The sequence below is a fragment of the Nannospalax galili genome, unplaced genomic scaffold, assembly GCF_000622305.1.
Source record: "Nannospalax galili isolate Female #2095 unplaced genomic scaffold, S.galili_v1.0 scaffold11, whole genome shotgun sequence".
NCBI lineage: Eukaryota > Metazoa > Chordata > Mammalia > Rodentia > Spalacidae > Nannospalax > Nannospalax galili.
Genome location: NW_008330735.1, coordinates 5,342,889 through 5,356,388, shown reverse-complemented (window position 1 = coordinate 5,356,388; position 13,500 = coordinate 5,342,889).

The following is a 13,500-nucleotide window of genomic DNA, read 5'->3' as shown; positions in this document are numbered from 1 at the left end:
ACTGAAAGCTATTGACTCCTTTCCACCAGACTACATAGCCAGTTGTTGGCATAGGAGTTCCATTAAAGTGTCACCGAGGATTAATGGACCACCTGAAGCCAGGAAGCCCTGTGTTGAAGATTCCTTGAGAACTGTGGTTGAAAGGACAAAACACTCCCACCCCAGCCCTTGAAAGCTGTTCTCCCAGAAATATCCTCCATCTTCTGTTGCCTTTCCTGACAGTCCAAAGAAAACGTCACTAGGCGGTGCTTATTGCACATATAATATGGATATCAGAATGTTATCTATAGCACAGGTGCAAGTACTTTCTTATAAAGGCCATTTTCAGTTTATAAGTAGTGACTGTCAGCCTGCTACAGTTAAGCATTGTGGGTATAATAGTGAATAAGATAGGCATGTCTCTGCTGAGCTACAGTATATATGGCCATAGGGGTCAATCAGGGAAGGCCTCCTGGAGTGAGGGACTTATCCAAACCTACACTTAAGGTAAGTAGGGTTAAGATAGCCAAGGGGTATGGTTATATGAGAGAGCCTATGTTAGGTGACAGAGGACAGTGAAGTTTGGTAATACTCTGTGACCTTGTATACCACCTCCAGTGTCAGTGAGACCTGGAGGGTTGATTTTGCATTGGATAAGTGTTGTGTTTGAGAATAGAAATTGGACCCTACTGCCAATCAAGCAGGGTGAGCTTCTAGCAAAGGAAAAGTGTTACTTGGGGTGTAGAAGTGCTCCCTTGATTGTTAACTTGGTTGGATCGAGACTCAAATAAGATGACCTATATGTGAAGGCATTTCCAGAAAGAATTAATTGAAAGGAAAAGACCTTCCTCTAGCAGCTGCCCAGACAGGAAGAGGTCAGAGGAAAAAGCATGGCTCCTTGCTGGCCTGCCTTCTCTGCTTGCTGGTGAGCAGTACCTCTGCTACCCTTTACTACCACCAAAATGCATCTTCGTCAGCCTTCTACTGTGGACTGAAGACCAGCGACTCTCCAGGAATCTCCCAAGCCTCAGTACTAGATTGGAATTGGGGAGCTGTCAGGTTCTCAGCCTCTCCAGAGTACAGATGGCTATTTGTGGACTGGCCAGCCGCTATCATGTAAGACAGACTAGCCATCCCCTATCATGTTAAGACAGATAGCCAGCCCCTATCATGTAAGCCAATCCAATACAACACAAACTTATTCTATTGGTTCTGTTCCTTAAGAGAACTCTTAATTCCCTTGTAAAATGTAAATGTCTTGAGGAAAGTAGTTTAGCACCCTCTGTATTCATCTGGCAATCAGGAAGTGAATGGAGTAAGAAGAAGGAAAGAAGAGACTTGGAAAGGGAATGGAAACGCGCAGGTAGAGACTCGTGGCAGTCTGCTTATTCATGATTTTTGCCTCAGTAGAGCCCAGCTCACCCGGACCGAGCCAGATTCTGAGGAATGACAGTGACACATCTTCACTCTTGCTGCAGTTGGCTTCCTGCCGGACACAGTGGCTTCCAGCAGATTGTTCCAGAGGTAGTCTTAGTTCCTGTGGGAATTACCAGTACGGCTATGAGTCTGGAAGCTTTTATGTAACTTCCCCTGAACTTGCTTACATTCTTGTCCTTCATAGTTTCACTGCTCCCCCCTTGAGAGTTCAGGTCCTCCCAACCAAATGATCAATCAAGAAGTGATGATGCAAAATAATTGAGGTATTAGGTAATTGCTTTCTCTCATTTTCAAAACTTTCTTTTCATTTCTTCCCTGTACATATATGGGGAGACTGATTAAGCATATTGTCATCTCTAGGTTAACTTCCATTCTCGATTACATAACGGATCCTCAAGCAGAAGAGGTAACATAGAGCAGAGGGTTGAACCAGTGGCAAGAAAAAAAGAAGTTTAAAATAAATGAATTGATAGGCTAGGGTATGCTGACCTGCTGAAAGTAATATAATCCCATCAAAACTCCAGCTAAAAGCTACTAAAACAAAGAAGACATTATTAGCTCATGTATAAAACGTCTTTTTAAAAACATCTCTGCGTGGGGTTCTGTGGACACCTGAATTCACATCCTGCCTGTGGTGATCTGCTGCATAAGTCTGGCCCATGAGCTTCCAGGAATTCTGCTGTCTCCATAGCATTTAGCTATTTGTGGGTTCCACACATGTGTGGGTCCTCACACATGTTGGGCAAGCATTTTACCCACTGAGACACATTCTCAAGCCCCAGAAAGTCTTGTGTTAGACCAACTTCAGATTGGTTTATTCAAGTGGCTTGAGGGCATCATCAATGGATCAGGTTTTTGGAGCTTTGTTTTTGGTTTTTCTTCATTGGCAATGATAAAAGGAATGTTTTCTCCCTGTATTAGGAAGAAAACTTTCCTATCAGACCTCCTTTCACATCTCATTGGTTAGAATGCTGCCACTGAATGTGCCTGATTCAATGACAAGCAACTGTAATGGAAATTCCATGACCAATTAGATCAATCAAGGTTCACTCCACAGGGCTGGAAAATATACAGCACCCTCTGAACCACACAGTGTATGAGGGTTTTGTGGGGAGAGAGCAAGCAGAATGGTTATATATCACAGGGAGTCATTATTAACTGCTTATGTAATTAAGCCATTTCTTTTTAAAAATATTTTATTATTTTCGATTTTTGTGTATTCGTGTTTTGCCTGTATGTATGTAAGTACATCCATGTCATGCAATGCCCGTGGAGGTTAGAGGAGGGCATCAGATTCCCCTTGAACTGGAGTTATGGATGATTGTTAGCTGCCCTGTGGGTGCTGGGAATCAAACCCAAGCCCTCTACAAAAACAGCTAGTGCTCCTAACAACTGAACCATCTCTCCAGCCCCTAAAAGTCATTTCTTCATCTCCATCTCCTTCTACCTCTCCACCTTACAAAATCATAGGAGGTCTTCAAGACTTAGCTCACATGTCATTTTTCTGTGGTGTTTTCCTTATGCTTCAAATAAGAATCAATTACTTCTAACCCCAAATGCCCACAGCCTTTCCATCTCACAAAAACATTTTTCACAGCCTTATTTGTACTAACAAATTTGCTTCAGTCTCTTAATTCTGTATTCCCCGACAGGAATAGTCCCATCTGAGTCATGTCCATATACATAAATCCTGGGAATAGCACATTTATTGTCACTTCACAGCAGTTAATTGCAATATGACAAGCTTGACACGAGGCTGGGGACCATATCCTTTTGACTCAATACTGCATAGCCACTACTTAACATAGTATCTGGTTCATGGTAGGCGCCCCAATTACATGTGAATGCATAATCAGATACTAATGCCTACTAAATTCTGCTTCAGGTCAAGATGGGAAAAGGCAGAGACCCTTCTATTTGAAACAAATAGACATGAAATACACAAGGGGACAGTTTTTAAGATGGTGGACACCAGGGACAAAGGCCACTGGAAATAAACAAGTGAGTCTCATGGTTGTCTCAGTCCATTGCTTTGAGAAGAATTTACAGCTGTGACGCAAGGAACAAGAACTAAGGTGAAACTGATGGATGTCCTAAGTTAGAAACAGAGGTGAATATCCTGAGAGACGAGGTCAGTCATATTCTTAAGGTAAGCACGCTAAAAGGAGAAAGCTACAGGTGAGAACCCCCAAGATTTGCAGGGCACCCCCTTGAGTATTGAAAGGCACTGCTCAATGCATGAGTCAAGGCTGAAGAGTGAACCATCTGCAGAGTTAGAAAGAACAAGGAGTAGCAGGCCCAGTACTTGCTTCTACCTGTCACACTGAAAAAAATATGTAATTCACTGGGCACTGGATAGAGAACTCAGGAAGGTCTTGCCTCAGAGGTGAGCAGGACTCAGCCTCGTCATTGCTTTCCAAAATGGTTAACAGAATGCAAAAGGAGGATCTGAAATTCACAACTGTTTCCAAGTAACTTAACTCCAGAAAAAAAAAAGCTACAGAAAACTTATGGTAACATAATACAGAAAACAGAAATAGAGCACCAAATAGAGTAAAATTCACAATTTCTAACATCTAATCAAAGACATGCTAAGGAGGCAGGTGTGGTGGTCCATGCTTATAATCCCAGTGCTTGGGAGGCCAAGGCAAAAGAATCACTAGTTAGAAGGCAGCCTGGGCTATATTGTGAAAACAAAATAACAACAACCACACAAAACATAAAAAAATCAAAGCAATACATAACAAAATGAGAAACCATTGATTAAAAACTGACCTAGAACTGACCAGAATGAACAGAGAAAACATTTAAATGGTTATTACTGTTGTATTCAATAGGTTTTTTGGTTTGTTTTTGACAGGGTCTCCCTAGTCCCAGCTGGCCTGGAAGTCACTATGTGGACCAGGCTGGCATTGATCTCACAGAAATCTGCCTGCCTCTGCCTCCAGAGGGCTGGGATTAAAGAGGCATGCCACCATGCCTGGTGTGTATTCAATTGATTTTGAAAGTTCAGAAGACATAGGGAAGTTACAGAAAGATACAAGTTGAAAGTATAAAGATCAAAATTGGGATATCTGAGATGAGAAAATATTCCATATAAGATTAGTAGAAGATGGGACTGAAGAGATGGCTCAGTGGTTAAGAGCACTGACTGCTCTTGCAGAAGATGCAGGTTTGATTCCCAGTACCCACTTGGAGGCTAACAACCATCCATAACTCCAGTTCCAGGGAATCTCTTCTAACTTCCATGGCCATTGCCAGACACGAGTGTACTTACACATATGAGGCAATACACTCATACACATAAAATAAAAATAATCCATAAAATATTTTAAAATGATTACTAGAAGATTAGATATTGAAGAAGAAAGTATTAGTGAACTTGAAGGCATAGCAAAGGAAATTATCCTAAGGATTTCTAGGCAAGATGGTGGACTAGAAGCTGCTTCCATGTGATCCAGTACAGAAGTATCAGGATAAGAAAAAAATAAACTTTATTTTGAAAAGATGAAGAGCCTCAGAAATCCACAAAAAAGACAGAACAGCTGAAAAGTATGGTGTCCTGAAAAGAAGAATACCACGATAATTGAAACTCCAACCTGGGTCTCCAGAGTTGGGGAGGGAAACAGAAGCTTCGTCCAAAAGGTAAACCAAATGGCTCTGGTGAAAAGAGGACAAGCTCACAGTGACCACAGGCCACAAATCCTGTTGTAAGTCTTGAAGAGACAGAGATTTTTCTACTAGAATGGGTCAGCAATAGAGAGGAGATACCCTGCTTAGAGGACTGCGACAGGAATCTAAGAGGGAATCTTAGATGCCTTGAGAGGGAATCTTTGTTTAATATTGAACTACACTGAGGGTCTGAAAATACGAAAAACAGTCACAAGTCAGGGAGTCTAAATTTAATTTACCACATCCCCAAGGTCTTGGTGATAGTTGTGGAGAGTAGGAGGGCCAAGTAGATAAATAGATGATGATGATAGATAGTTGATAGATAGATAGATAGATAGATAGATGATAGATAGATAGATGATAGATAGATGATTAGATAGATAGATAGATAGATAGATAGATAGATAGATAGATGATAGATATGGATAGATGATAGATACATAGATGATAGATAGACAGAGATGATAAATAGATATAGATAGATGATAGATACATGGATGATAGATAGATAGATAGATAGAGATGATAGATATAGATAGATGATAGAGATGATAGATAGATGATAGATAGATATAGATAGATACATAAATAGATAGATGATAGATAGAAAGAAAGAAAGAAAGAAAGAAAGAAAGAAAGAAAGAAAGAAAGAAAGAAAGAAATTATAGGAACCAGAAAATCTTACTTGGTTAATAACCGTAAATGTAAATGGCTTCACTTCTGCGATAAAAAAGATAGACAAGCTGACCAGAATAAAACGGAAGATCTAATCATCTGTTGTCTCCATCTAAGAAACTCACCTCATTAGGAAAAATACCCACAGACTAAGAGTCAGACTCAAACCCAATTTATCAAGCAAATGGAAATTAAACAGAATCTGGTATAGTTATTTGATAAAGTAAACCTCAAACCAAAAGAAACAAAACCACTACATACTAATAAAAGGAACAATTTAGCAAGAAGGTATTACAATTGCAAACATATATGTGCCAAATGTTAGGACTCTCAATTCATAAAACAAACACTAATAGGCATTAAAGGTCAGATAGATATTGATACAATCAATAATGGTAAATAACTTTGATACTCTACTCCCATCTGTAGATAGTCATACAAACTAAAAATCAACAAAGAAACTGTGAATTTTAACTATACCAACAATGAAATGGATTTAACAGATATATACAAAACATTCTAATAGATACAGAATACATTCTTCTCAGTGGCCTATGCAACTTTCTCTAAAGCAGATTATATTCCAGGTCATAAAAGAAGTATTTAAAAATAAAAAGAATTGAAGTAGTTTCTTGAATCTTATCAGATTATAGTGGAATAAAATCCATAGCAAAAGAAACCACAGAAACTACATAAATTCTTGAAGACTGGACAATATACTGTTGAATGGCCAGTTAGATCATTGAAGAAATCAGAACAGAAATACAATGAAATTAAAATGAAATTACAGTTTACCAAAACATTTAGGACATAACTAAGGCAGTTCCAAAAGGCAAGTTTATAGCTGTGACTGCTTACATGAAGACATCAGAAAGGCTGGGTATGGTGGCACACACCTTTAATCTAAGCACTCAGGAGGCAGAAACTTTTGGATCTCTGTGAGATCGAGTCCAGCCTGGTCTACATAATAAGTTCCAGGGCAGCAGGGGGCTAAAGGAAGACCCTGTCAAAAAGACAAAAACAAAACAAAACAAAACAAAACAAAAAAACCCTCAAGGACTTAGAAAAACAATAACAAACTAGTCTCAAAAGCAGTATATAGCAACTATTAAAAAGTTTGGGGCAGAAATTGATGAAGTAGAAGCTAAAAGAACAATATGTAAATCAAACAAAGGATTGGTTCTTTGAGCTATAAACAAGATTGGTAAACCTTTCTGGCCGATGTAACTAAAAGAAAGAAAGAAGAAACAAATTAATACAATTAGAGATCAAAAGGGAGATTTCACAATAGATTCCAATGCACTATTTACATTATCTAAGATATGGAGCCTGCATAGATGTCTGTTAGCAGATAACCAGATAAAGAAAGTGTAACATACACAATGGGTGTTTTCAGCTATAATGAAGGAAATTATGAGATATAGAAAAAATGAATGAATAGAACTGGAGACTACCATGCTATATGAATTAAATCATAGTCAAAAAGACAAATGTCCTGTTCCCTCTCATAAGTGTAATCTATATTTAAATATTTGTGAGAGAAAGAGAGACAAAGAGATGACAGGGAGAAAGCTATGGAGAGAACATGAAGCTTTCTAAGGGAGAGGGGAACAAAGTTGGGTAGGTAGTGGAGTATAAATGCAATGAAAGCAGAAGGTGGTACTGTTTGAGGGAGGAAGAGAACCAGCAAGAGGGGAGATGGCAGAACATGAGGGAGGGGTTGAATAAGAACAAAGTGTGAAAAAATACAGACAGGGCTGGAGAGATGACTCAGTGGTTAAGAGCACTGGCTGGTCTTGCAGAAGACCCAAGTTCACTTGCCAGCACCCCATTGAGGGGATGACTTTTATTAGTGAACATAATATGGACTAATGGCTTTTAATTAACCCCAGCAAAACCATGCTCTTGGGGCTGATGGCCTGGCTTGGCAACCTCAGCTTGGTACTCCACCCAAAAAGACAATGAATGATGTGGGTGTGCTTGAGAACTAATACATTATAGCACTGCAAGCAGTTCATACAGCCTTTGTAAACTGGAGGTTGGGAAGAACTGGGACCTTGGATCAAGGTGAACTAGGTGGTCTGTGAAGATTAAGGGTGGAGCCAATTTTGAACTTGTACTTCCCCAAAGAAGCTGGAGAGCTGGGTGTGGTGGTGCATGCTTATGGGGTGCGGGGATCTCGGGGCACCAGCTGCTGGGCGTGGCGCCAGTCTCCCGCGGGCCTCCAAGGTGCGGCGGGTCGCGCACCACGTTGCTGGGGTGCGTGTCCCGCACCGCGTTGCTGTGGGTCTCCGTGACTACTGGGTGCTGGCGACTCTACTGATCGCTGTGCTCCCAGGCGGGTTCCATCCCAATCTACTGTGCACTCCTTCAGGGTTCGAGATCTGTCAGCTGCCGGGTCACTAGGGGAGGTGCAGGACCACGAAAGCAGGTTCTCCGTGGGTCGTGGTTTACGAAGAGACAGCTCTCTCCGGGAAGACTGGATCGTAGGCAGTAAGACACAGAACTCAGCTCAGTACAGCTCCTTTATTCAGTGACTCAGCTTGGCTCCAGGTCTTAGTGATTCAGCTCCCATTAATTAGGGGAAACCAGGATATTTTACACTGTGGGGGCAGTGGCAAAACCTTAGTTGCTAGGTGCTTTTAGGATGCCTCATTTACATGTGGTGGTGGGCTCCTGCCAGGCTGCCAGACATTGTCTGATTATCACACAGGAAAACCTGGCAGTTCCTATTCCAGAGGCCATGTTTTTGGTAGGGCATCTGTGGTGGCCACTTCAAAAGGTGAGTCAGGAAGAGAGTAGGAAGGCGCCCTGCTGATAAAAGGAGTCTCTGCATATGAACTCCGAGCCCCATGGGCTATCCAGACATGGAGAGACTGCTACCTTACACAGCAGGGGTCCCCAACACATGCTCGATCTCTGAGAGTTCAAGGCCAGCCTGTTCTACATATTGAGTTCTAGGCCAGCTGGGGCTACAGGGAGACCCTGTTTCAAAAAGACCAATAAAAGAAGCTGGTGAAACCATTTTGAATATATTGTGGGTGTGGCCTGATGGGGGACAGACTGGGAGAGAACAGGGTTCCAGAGTCCATTCTATTGGCGGCACAAACATGGTGAGGATACAAGAAGCTCCATCTGCACAGGTTGAGGAGCAAGAGAGGTCCATCAGCACAGTCCTTGGAGACAGTTCTAATAGATAGCTAGTGGAACTAGTGTCCAAGTTCAGGCCCACTCTTAAGAGTCAGTTTGTTCAGGTGATTATGATGTTAATGTAATAAAAAATGCCTGTATCACGTGGCTGTTTACAACCATCCATAACTCCAGTTCAGGAGATCTGATGTCCTCTCCTGGCCTCCCGGGGTAATTACATGCATGTGGTACACTTACATGCACGTGGTACACTTACATGCAGGCAAAACATTCATAAATTAAAAATAATTAAAAATATATATGTGTGGACATATTATACTGAAACAGTATTTTTGTATGCTAACAGAAATAAGTTCAGAGGCTGGAGAGATGGCTCAGTAGTTAAGACCATTTGCCATTCTTAGAGAAGACCCAGGTTTGGTTTCCAGTACCCACATGATTGGCTCACAAAGGTCCTTAACTCCAGGGGATCTGATTCCTTTTTCTGGCCTCCACTGCATGCACATGGTACACATAGGTAAACCCGCATTCACATAAAATAAAAATAAAGTTAAATAAGTAAATTCAACAACAACAACAACAAAGACAAAAAACTGATCCCAGCTGAAACACCTGGACAAATGTGAACATAGAAAACACAGAATCAGTGATCTCTGAGGCAATCTCAAATATATGTATCATTCAAGTCTGTGAAGAAGAGGGAAAAATATTTAAGGAAGTAATAGCCAAACATTTTCCAAAATGGGTTAGAAGTATACCCTACAGACTAAAGAAACCCAGTATACCCCAGCACAAGAAATAAGACGAAAGCTCCAGGAAGGCACATAGTCACATTGCTTAAAATTGGTGATAAAAGAAAAATTGAAAAGCAATCATAAGCTCCTAAGTAAAAGTCATGTTCCTTCTGTTTGTGGAGGGCTTTGCTTTGGAAGTAACTCCATGTCCTGTTACCTGCTGCAGGTAATAAGACTTTCTCCACTCTTATTTCTTGACTATACTTGTTTTCAACTTTGAAGTCACCAGGATGTGAACTTACTGTGTTTAATTACCGTGTGACTACATTTGGAGACAGGATCTTTAGGAGTGTGAGCTTGAGCTCTCTGAATAACCTACATCTGTTCTGTAGACTGATTGTTGGACCAAAACTGCAGGATTATGGAGAGATGAAATGTTGCATATCAAATGCCAAAATGATCTTGGTCTAACCTTAATATTTCCTTAACGGCCATTTACCATCAACCTAACATCTTTGTGACTATTAATGTAAAACTTTCAGAATGTATTATTACACTTAGCAGACCACTAGCCTCTACCACCTTAGGACTGTTATAAGATCTGAATCCTATAAAAGAGATTCCAGCTGTGTTGTAACCCATTGCCTGATGTTCTCAACAGTGCACTTGGTAAAGGCATTGATCTATTAACTTCCTTTTGTTCTGTGGCTATAAAAGTTCATGTGAATGTTAGAGTAGCAAAAAGCCCCATTTAAAAAAAAAGAAAGAAAGAGTACATGAAGTTGTCAGAAAAAAAGTGATGAGGAGATGTGGGAGGAGTTGGAGTGGGGCGGGGGGGAAGTGGGCGAGGATTTGATCAAAATACCTATGCATGTATGAAATTCTCAATAATTTTTTTAAGTTAAAAAAAAGTTGATGTGCCCTCTTCCTCAGCAGACTATATATTCTTCATATTTCACTCAGAACAAACTATCTCTTATTTCCTTTGGAACAAGAGCTGTGTTTTGTATTAACAGGAAATCACTAAGGTTAAATGAAGTAATATTAGGATGCTAATGTTATAGTACTGGCATAATACGGAAAAGAGTTTCCACATGCAGGACCTGAGGAGAGGCCACAGGAGTGGGTGACAATACAGTGAGGAGGAAGACAGACCTCACCAGAGCTCAGTATGGTGGCACACTGGTGTCAAGCTTTCAGTCTCCACAACTATGAGCAAATACAATTTCTGTTGTTTAAACTGTCCTGCCTATGGCATTTTGTTATGACATCTTAGGCAGTCTAATACACCTGGGAATCATATTTCATGAATGTGCCTGACTCTGGTAAGCCCAGGTTATGTGGAGGGAGCGCTTTAAGAAGCAAGAGGGACAAGTAGCTGATGCAGCAAAGCCTTAGATTAGTAGATCCCTTAGAAATAAAATGAAAGCTAGAAACTCATCTAAAAATTAAGCAAAAAATTCTAGATTAATTTCAAAAGATCCGTAGATCACCTGGAGGGTCTCACAGTCTCTTTGTGACCCCTTGTATCTTTGCTTGAAGAACATTTGTCCTAGGGAAAACCAGAGGAGTTGGAACAAAGAGCTTTGGTGGGAAACTTACCAAATAATAAACGTCAGCAAGGATGTAAGGCACCTTTCTGAAGTGGAGGGAAAAGGAGCTGTTAGCCATACACATTATGAGTCAGTGCCCCCCATGGAATGTGAAGAGGGCAAAGGAGGCATGCTGGGGCTTGGTAAGGATTGCAAAGGCTAGGAGTGCCTCAAAGTAGGAGAAAGAATGAGGAAATTAGTAGAAAGAGTACAAAAGTGACAGGGTGTCTTAGGGCCCGTGAGTTGGGGTCAGGTTCTGTGAATGCTGGGCACAATTCCAGCTCTGTGAGGAGGATTTTAGCAGCAGAAGCAGTGGCAGACTAGAAACTGATGAATGTGGAATCTACTTGCAAGGAGCACACAGGGAAAGGTCTGTCTGCTTTCAGCTAGAACTTATTTTAATGAATGTGTATCTACAAACGTTGGATAAGGAAGTAGGGAGACAGTGATAAAGAAGAAACGGATAGAGGGAAGGTGAGGGGAGGAAGAAAGGAAGGAGGGAGGGAGGGAGGGAAGGAAGGAAGGAAGGAAGGAAGGAAGGAAGGAAGGAAGGAAGGAAGGAAGGAAGGAAGGAAGGAAGGAAGGAAGGAAGGAAGGAAGGAAGGGAATTTGCTTCAGGCTTTGGGGACATTAAGGAATTAGATATCCTTGTCCTGTCTTGAGGCACTGAATGAGTTTCTGATACTGAATTTAGGAAATTTAGCACTGTTAGTACAGTATTAGAAAAGTCTCTACATTTGCCCAAAGGTCCTTACTAAGGCTTCAAAGTATGAAGTAAGGACTGTTTTCTGTTTTGACCTACAGACCTGAAGCCACAGTCTCCTTAGCCCTGTAGGGCATGCTTTAGGGCATTCCTGGTCCTGATGATGGGATGGAAAGATGGGGTTCTTCTAGCTCTAAGGATGATGCAAAGTCACCCTGAGGGCCTCTTCTTCTCAGGGTCTTTGGTGTGTTGTGCAGTCCTTAGTGATGCTTGAAAGGGACGATGGCACCACCACACCTTGTGTACAGGATGGCTCAGGGCCACCTGATGATGACACTGTCAACAAGAAGCACTAGAGACTCACTGAGGACAGATATTCTTTTAAAAAAATATTTATTACTTTTATTTTACTTATGTGCATGTGTGTGTTGGTGTGTATATGTGTTTGTGGATGCTGGTGGCAGAGGAAGCCAGAAGAAGGCAGTGGATCCCCTGGAGCAGGAGTTACTGGTGGTTATGAGCTGCCTGAGGTACATGCTGGGAACTGAACTCTGATTTCTGCAAAAGCAGCAAGCCCTCTTTCCCCCTGACTTATCTCTCCAGGCCCTGAAGACTGATCTTGATTGGCAAAAAGATCATCAAACAAAAAGTGCTCCCCGGGGAAGATTTTCCGCCTTCAAAAAATTATACATGTAACACATGTTCCTACAGATTAATGGCAAAAGGACAAATAAACAAAAAAATGGAAACCACCTCAAACCCTACCACCTAGACATAACCACTGTCAGTGTCTTGTCTATCAGACCTCGTCCATTCATAAGCAAATATATAAATGTATGTTTCACAAACACAGGACTGTATTTAAGTACGCCATGCTGCAGTCTGCTTCCCATCCAGTCCTACAATTTGTCAGTCTATTGTGAACCTTTCTGGTCATTATACATCTACATGAGTATTCTCAGAGGCTGCATACTATTTCTCCATTCTCTAATCATGGGGGATTTAAATAGCGATTGTTCAGATATCCACAGCATAATAATACTTTTAATGAGTAAACTCAAGATCTCAGTGGCAAAAAAGAGTAAACATTTGGTGACACGTTTGTGGGCTTTCTGTTGATCCAGGTGGGGCTGTCGCATACTCTGCAGTCAGCTGCCGGCTGGCTGAGCAGTCCTCCTCATTTTGACTGTGCTCCATCATAGGCCTGGGGCTGACTGCCTCCGGACTCCAGGGAGGTGGCTATAGTTGGGACAATTGGGGCAAGAGGCTATTCCTGGTGAACTGTCTGGGAAGCTCATGAGTGTTCAGAGGAGCAATTACTAAACAGTGATATACAAGCACTTTTGCCAACCTCTGCCATGTGCCAAGAACACAGAGGAGAATTGTGGGACAAACAGTGCATGGCTAGAACTGGGGACTTGTTTCCTCAGAAAACTCTAGAACAGATATTTTTGTTTGTTAACTGATTATTCTGTGATATAAATTTCTAAACATAAAATTACTAGGTCAAAGGAATATTCTTTTTTGAAGAATCTGAAGATAAACTGCCAAATTGCTA